This window comes from Schistocerca americana, unplaced genomic scaffold, assembly GCF_021461395.2.
Source record: "Schistocerca americana isolate TAMUIC-IGC-003095 unplaced genomic scaffold, iqSchAmer2.1 HiC_scaffold_17, whole genome shotgun sequence".
Lineage (NCBI taxonomy): Eukaryota > Metazoa > Arthropoda > Insecta > Orthoptera > Acrididae > Schistocerca > Schistocerca americana.
The window spans coordinates 10,967,521-10,976,505 of NW_025725790.1; positions in this window are offsets into that span (position 1 = coordinate 10,967,521).

Sequence of the window (8,985 nt, forward strand, 5' to 3'; positions counted from 1 at the left end):
AGCAATTTGCGTGTTCTATCGTCATTAGGAGGCCCTGAACGTTACAATTAAGTATCAGTTTTGCGTCGGATTCAAAAATCTACAGTCACAGGAGAACGACCATAAGGTGCCCGAGGCAGCAATAGTCCCTTGGAGGCACGTCGTCTGATGGACGATGTATAGAATCTCGACGCAATTTGAGTGTTTCATCGTGATTAGGATGCCCTGAACGTTACAATTAACTATCAGTTTTGCGTCGGATTCGACAATCTAGACTCACAGGAGAACGACAATAAGGTGCCCGAGGCAGCAATAGACCCTTGGAGACAAGTCGACTGGAGGACGATGTATTGAATCGCGACGGAATTTGAGAGATCCATCGTCATAAGGAGGCCCTGAACGTTACAATTAACTATAATTTTTGCTTCGGATTTGAAAATCTAGACTCACAGGAGACGGACTATACGGTGCCCGAGGCAGCAACATCCCCTTGGAGAAGAAACTGCTGGAGGACGATGAATTGAATCTCGACGCAAATTGAGTATTCCATTGTCATTAGGTGGCCCTCAACGTTACAATTAACTATCAGTTTTGCGTCGGATTGGAAAATCTAGACTCACAGGAGAACGACCATTAGGTGCCACAGGCAGCAATAGACCCTTGGAGACAAATCGGCTGGAGGACGATGTATTGAGTCGCGACGCAATTTGAGTGTTCCATCGTCATTAGGAGGCCCTGAACGTTACAATTAATTATCTGTTATGCGTCGGATTCGAAAATGTAGACTCAGAGGAGAACGACCATAAGGTGCCCGAGGCAGCAATAGACCCTTGGAGGCAAGTCGGCTGGAGGACGATGAATTGAATCTCGACGCAATTTGAGTGTTCCATCGTCATTAGGAGGCCCTGAACGTTACCATTAACTATCAGTTTCGCGTCGGATTCGAAAATCTAGACTCACAGGAGACGGACCATAAGGTGCCATAGGCAGCAATAGACCCTTGGAGACAAGTAGGCTGGAGGACGATGTATTGAATCTCGACGCAATTTGAGTGTTCCATCGTCATTAGGAGGCCCTGAACGTTACAATTAACTATCAGTTATGCGTCGGATTCGAAAATCTAGACTCACAGGAGGACGACCAAAAGGCGCCCGAGGCAACAATAGACCCTTGGAGACAAGTCGGCTGGAGGACGATGTATTGAATCTCGACGCAATTTGAGTGTTCCATCGTCATTGGGAGGCCCTGAACGTTACAATTAACTACCAGTTTTGCATCAGATTCGAAAATCTAGAGTCACCATAAGATGCCCGAAGCAGCAATAGACCCTTGGAGACAGGTCGGCTGATGGACGATGTATTGAATCTCGACGCAATTTGAGTGTTCCATCGTAATTAGGAGGCCCTTAACGTTACAATTAACTATCAGTTTTGCGTCGGATTCGACAATCAAGACTCACAGGAGAACGACAATAAGGTGCCCGAGGCAGCAATATCCCCTTGGAGACAAGTCGGCTGGAAGACGATGTATTGAATCTCGACGCAGTTTGAGTTTTCCATCGTCATTAGGAGGCCCGGAACGTTACAATTAACTTTTAGTTTTGCGTCGGATTCGAAAATCAAGACTCACAGGAGACGGATTATAAGGTGCCAGAGGCAGCAATAGACCCCTGGAGACAAGTCGGCTGGTCGACGATGTACTGAATCTCGACGCAATTTGAGTGATCCATCGTTATTAGGAGGCCGTGAACGTTAAAATTAACTATCAGTTATGCGTCAGATTCGAAAATCTACACTCACAGGAGGACGACCAAAAGGCGCCCGAGGCAACAATAGACCCTTGGAGACAAGTCGGCTGGAGGACGATGTATTGAATCTAGACCCAATTTAGGTGTTCCATCGTCATTAGGAGGCCCTGAACGTAACTATTAACTATCAGTTGTGCGTCGGATTCGAAAATGTAGACTCAAACGACCATAAGGTGTCCGAGGCAGCAACAGACCCTTGCAGACAAGTCGCCTGGAGGACGATGTATTGATTCTCGACGCATCGTCATTAGGAGGCCTTGAACGTTACAACTAACTATCAGTTTCGCGTGGATTCGAAAATCTAGACACAAAGGAGCACGACCATAAGGTGCCAGAGGCAGCAATAGACCCTTGGAGACAAGTAGCCTGGAGGACGATGTATTGAATCTCGAGGCAATTTTAGTGTTCCATCTTCATTAGGAGGCCGTGAACGTTACAACCAACTATGAGATTTGCGTCGGATTCAATAATCTAGGCTCACAGGAGTACGACAAAAAGGCGCCCGGGGCAACAATAGACCCTTGGAAACAAGTCGGCTGGAGGACGATGTATTGAATCTCGACGCAATTTGAGTGTTCCATCGTCATTAGGAGGCCCTGAACGTTACAATTAACTATCAGTTTTGCGTCGCATTCGAAAATCCAGACTCACAGGAGTCGGACCATAAGGTGCCAGAGGCAGCAATAGACCCTGGGAGACAAGTAGGCTGCAGGACGATGTATTGAATCTCGACGCAATTTGAGTGTTCCATCGTCATTAGGAGGCCCTGAACGTTACAATTAACTATCAGTTTTGCGTCGCATTCGAAAATCTAGACTCACAGGAGTCGGACCATAAGGTGCCAGAGGCAGCAATAGACCCTGGGAGACAAGTCGGCTGGAGGACGATGTATTGAATCTCGAAGCAATTCGAGTGTTCCATCATCATTAGGAGGCCGTGAACGTTACAATTAACTATGAGTTTTGCGTCGGATTCGATAATCTAGACTCACAGGAGAACGACCAAAAGGCGACCAGAGTAATAATAGACCATTGGAAACATTTCGGCTGGAGGACGATGAATTGAATCGCGACGCAATTTGAGTGTTCCATCGTCATTGGGAGGCCTTGAACGTTACAATTAACTACCAGTTTTGCGTCAGACTCGAAAATCTAGAGTCACCATAAGGTGCCCGAAGCAGCAATAGACCCTTGGAGACACGTCGGCTGGAGGACGATGTATTGATTCTCGACGCAATTTGAGTGTTCCATCGTCATTAGGAGGCCCTGAACGTTACAATTAACTTTTAGTTTTGCGTCGGATTCGAAAATCAAGACTCACAGGAGACGGACCATATGGTGCCCGAGGCGGCAATAACCCCTTCTAGACAAATCGGCTGGAGGACGATGTATTGAATCTCGACGCAATTTAGGTGTTCCATCGTCATTAGGAGGCCCTGAACGTAACTATTAACTATCAGTTTTGCGTCGGATTCGAAAATGTAGACTGAAACGACCATAAGGTGCCCGAGGCAGCAGCAGACCCTTGGAGACAAGTCGCCTGGAGGACGATGTATTGATTCTCGACGCATCGTCATTAGGAGGCCTTGAACGCTACAACTAACTATCAGTTTCGCGTCGGATTCGAAAATCTAGACACAAAGGAGCACGACCATAAGGTGCCAGAGGCAGCAATAGACCCTTGGAGACAAGACGCCTGGAGGACGATGTATTGAATCTCGAAGCAATTTGAGTGTCCCATCGTCATTAGGAAGCCGTGAACGTTACAATTAACTATGGGTTTTGCGTCGGATTCGATAATCTGGACTCACAGGAGAACGACCAAAAGGCGCCCGGGGTAACAATGGACCCTTGGAAACATTTCGGCAGGAGGACGATGAATTGAATCGCGACGCAATTTGAGAGTTCCATCGTCATTGGGAGGCCCTGAACATTACAATTAACTATCAGTTATGCGTCGGATTCGAAAATCTACACTCACAGGAGGACGATCAAAATGCGCCCGAGGCAACAACAGACCCTTGGAGACAAGTCGGCTGATGGACGATGTATTGAATCTCGACGCAATTTGAGTGTTCCATCGTAATTAGGAGGCCCTTAACGTTACAATTAACTATCAGTTTTGCGTCGGATTCGACAATCAAGACTCACAGGAGAACGACAATAAGGTGCCCGAGGCAGCAATATCCCCTTGGAGACAAGTCGGCTGGAGGACGATGTATTGAATCTCGACGCAGTTTGAGTGTTCCATCGTCATTAGGAGGCCAGGAACGTTACAATTAACTTTTAGTTTTGCGTCGGATTCGAAAATCAAGACTCACAGGAGACGGATTATAAGGTGCCAGAGGCAGCAATAGACCCTTGGAGACAAGTCGGCTGGACGACGATGTATTGAATCTCGACGCAATGTGAGAGTTCCATCGTCATAAGGAGGCCGTGAACGTTAAAAATAAATATCAGTTATGCGTCGGATTCAAAAATCTACACTCACAGGAGGACGACCAAAAGGCGCCCGAGGCAACAATAGACCCTTGGAGACAAGTCGGCTGGAGGACGATGTATTGAATCTCGACGCAATTTATGTGTTCCATCGTCATTAGGAGGCCCTGAACGTAACTATTAACTATCAGTTTTGCGTCGGATTCGAAAATGTAGACTCAAACGACCATAAGGTGCCCGAGGCAGCAACAGACCCTTGGAGACAAGTCACCTGGAGGACGATGTATTGATTCTCGACGCATCGTCATTATGAGACCATGAACGTTACAACTAACTATCAGTTTCGCGTGGATTCGAAAATCTAGACACAAAGGAGCACGACCATAAGGTGCCAGAGGCAGCAATAGACCCTTGGACACAAGTAGCCTGGAGGACGATGTATTTAATCTAGAGGCAATTTCAGTGTTCCATCGTCATTGAGAGGCCGTGAACGTTACAATCAACTATGAGTTTTGCGTCGGATTCGATAATCTAGGCTCACAGGAGTACGACAAAAAGGCGCCCGGGGCAACAATAGGCCCTTGGAAACAAGTCGGCTGGAGGACGAAGTATTGGGTCTCGGCGCAATTTGAGTGTTCCATCGTCATTAGGAGGCCCTGAACGTTACAATTAACTATCAGTTTTGCGTCGCATTCGAAAACCTAGACTCACAGGAGTCGGACCATAAGGTGCCAGAGGCAGCAATTGACCCTGGGAGACAAGTAGGCTGCAGGACGATGTATTGAATCTCGACGCAATTTGAGTGTTCCATCGTCATTAGGAGGCCGTGAACGTTTCAATTAACTATGAGTTTTGCGTCGGATTCGATAATCTAGACTCACAGGAGAACGACCAAAAGGCGACCGGGGTAACAATAGACCATTGGAAACATTTCGGCTGGAGGTCGATGAATTGAATCGCGATGCAATTTGAGTGTTCCATCGTCATTGGGAGGCCCTGAACGTTACAATTAACTATCAGTTTTGCGTCAGATTCGAAAATCTAGAGTCACCATAAGGTGCCCGAAGCAGCAATAGACCCTTGGAGACAAGTCGGCTGGAGGACGATGTATTGAATCTCGACGCAATTTAAGTGTTCCATCGTCATTAGGAGGCCCTGACCGTAACAATAAACTATCAGTTTTGCGTCGGATTCGAAAATGTAGACTCAAACGACCATAAGGTCCCCGAGGCAGCAATAGACCCTTGGAGACAAGTCGGCTGGAGGCCGATGTATTGAATCTCGACGCAATTTGAGTGTTCCATCGTCATTAGGAGGCCCTAAACGTTACAATTAACTTTCATTTTTGCGTCGGATTCGAAAATCTAGACTCACAGGAGACGGACCATGTGGAGCTCGAGGCAAAAATATTCCCTCGTAGACAAGTCTCCTAGAGGACGGTGTATTGAATCTCGACGCAAATAGAGTGTTCCATCGTCACTAGGAGGCCCTGAACGTTACAATTAACTATCAGTTTAGCGTCGGATACGAAAATCTAGACTCACAGGAGAACGACCATTAGGTGCCACAGGCGGCAATAGACCCTTGGAGACAAATCGGCAGGAGGACGATGAACTGAATCGCGACGCAATTTGAGTGATCCATCGTCATTAGGAGGCACTGAACATAACAATTAACCATCAGTTTTGCGTCGGATTCGAAAATCTAGACTCACAGGAGACGGACCATAAGGTGCCAGAGGCAGCAATAGACCCTTGGAGACAAGTTGGCTGGAGGACGATGTATTGAATCTCGACGCAATTTGAGTGTTCCATCGTCATTAGGAGGCCGTGAACGTTACAATTAACTTTCAGTTATGCGTCGGATTCGTAAATCTAGAGTCAGAGGAGGACGACCAAAAGGCGCCCGAGGCAACAATAGACCCTTGGAGACAAGTCGGCTGGAGGAGAATGTATTGAATCTCAACGCAATTTGAGTGTTCCAGTGACATTAGGAGGACCTGAACGTTACAATTAACTATCAGTTTTGCGTCGGATTCGAAAATGTAGACTCAGAGGTGAACGGCCATAAGGTGCCCGAGGCAGCAATAGACCCTTGGAGACAAGTCGCCTGGACGACGATGTATTGAATCTCGACGCCATTTGAGTTTTCCATCGTCATTAGGAGGCCCTGAGCGTTACAATTAACTATCAGTTTCGCGTCGGAAACGCAAATCTAGACTCACAGGAGACGGACCATATGGTGACCGAAGCAGCAATATCCAATTGGAGACAAGTCGGCTGGAGGACGAGGTATTGAATCTCGACGCAATTTGAGTGTTCCATCGTCATTAGGAGGCCCTGAACGTTACAAGTAGCTATCAGTTTTTTGTCGGATTCGAAAATCTAGACTCACAGGAGAACGACAATAAGGTGCCCGAGGCAGCAATAGACCCTTGGAGGCAAGTCGGCTGGAGGACGATGTATTGGATCGCGACGGAATTTGAGTGTTCCATCTCATTAGGAGGCCTTGAACGTTACAATTAACTATCAGTTTTGCGTCGGATTTGAAGATCTAGACTCACAGGAGAACGACCATTAGGTGCCACAGGCAGCAATAGAACCTTGGAGACAAATAGGCTGGAGAACGATGAATTGAATCGCGACGCAATTTGAGTGTTCCATCGTAATTAGGAGGCACTCAACATAACAATTAACCATCAGTTTTGTGTCGGATTCGAAAATCTAGACTCACAGGAGACAGAACATAAGGTGCCAGAGGCAGCAATAGACCCTTGGAGACAAGTCGGCTGGAGGACGATGTATAGAATATCGACGCAATTTGAGTGTTCCATCGTCATTAGGAAGACCTGAACATTACAATTAACTATCAGTTATGCGTCGGATTCGAAAATCTAGACTTACAGGAGGACGACCATAAGGTGCCCGAGGCAGCAATAGACCCTTGGAGACAAGTCGCCTGGAGGACGATGTATTGAATCTCGACGCCATTTGAGTGTTCCATCGTCATTAGGAGGCCCTGAGCGTTACAATTAACCATCTGTTTCGCGTCGGATTCGCAAATCTAGACTCACAGGAGATGGACCATATGGTGCCCGAGGCAGCAATATCCCCTTGTAGACAAGTCGGCTGGAGGACGAGGTATTGAATCTCGACGCAATTTGAGTGTTCCATCGTCAATAGGAGGCGCTGAACGTTACAATTAGCTATCAGTTTTGCGTCGGATTCGAAAATCTAGACTCAAAGGAGAACGACAATAAGGTGCCCGAGGCAGCAATAGACCCTAGGAGACAAGTCTCCTGGAGGACGATGTATTGAATCGCGACGGAATTTGAGTGTTCCATCGTCATTAGGAATCCCTGAACGTTACAATTAACTATCATTTTGCGTCGGATTCGATAATCTAGACTCAGAGGAGAACGACCATAAGGTGCCCGAGGCAGCAATAGACCCCGTGGAGTAAGTCGGCTGGAGGACGATATATTGAACCTCGACGCAATTTGAGTGTACCATCGTCATTAGGAGGCCCTGAACGTTGTAATTAACTCTCAGTTTTGCGTCGGATACGAATGTCTAGACTCACAGGAGAACGACCATAAGGTGCCCGAGGCAGCAATATCCCCTTGGAGACAAGTCGGCTGGATGACGATATATTGAATCTCGAAGGAATTTGAGTGTTCGATCGTCATTAGGAGGCCCTGAACGTTACAATTAACTATCAGCTATGCGTCGGATTCGTAGATCTAGACTCACAGGAGAACGACCACAAGGACCCCGAGGCAGCAATAGACCCTTGGAGACAAGTTGGCTGGAGGACGATGTATTGAATGTCGACTCTATTTGAGTGTTCCATCGTCATTAGGAGGCACTGAACATCAGTTTTTCGTCGGACACGAAAATCTAGACTCACAGGAGACGGACCATAAGGTGCCCGAGGCAGTAATAGACCCTTGGAGACAAGTTGGCTGAAGGACGATGTATTGAATCTCGACGAAATTTGAGTGTTCCATCGTCATTTGGGGGCCCTGAACGTTACAATTAACTATCAGTTTTTGTCGGATTCGTAATTCTAGACTCAGAGGAGGACGACCAAAAGGCGCCCGAGGCAACAATAGACACTTGGAGACAAGTCGGCTGGAGGAGAATGTATTGAATCTCAACGCAATTTGAGTGTTCCAGTGACATTAGGAGGACCTGAACGTTACAATTAACTATCAGTTTTGCGTCGGATTCGAAAATGTAGACTCAGAGGAGAACGGCAATAAGGTGCCCGAGGCAGCAATAGACCCTTGGAGACAAGTCGCCTGGACGACGATGTATTGAATCTCGACGCAATTTGAGTTTTCCATCGTCATTACGAGGCCCTGAGCGTTACAATTAACTATCAGTTTCGCGTCGGACTCGCAAATCTAGACTCACAGGAGACGGACCATATGGTGACCGAAGCAGCAATATCCCCTTGGAAACAAGTCGGCTGGAGGACGAGGTATTGAATCTCGACGCAATTTGAGTGTTCCATCGTCATTAGGAGGCCGTGAACGTTACAATTAGCTATCAGTTTTTCGTCGGATTCGAAAATCTAGACTCACAGGAGAACGACAATAAGGTGCCCGAGGCAGCAATAGACCCTTGGAGACAAGTCGGCTGGAGGACGATGTATTGGATCGCGACGGAATTTGAGTGTTCCATCGTCATTAGGAGGCCTTGAACGTTACAATTACCTATCACTTTTGCGCCGGATTCGAAGATCTAGACTCACAGG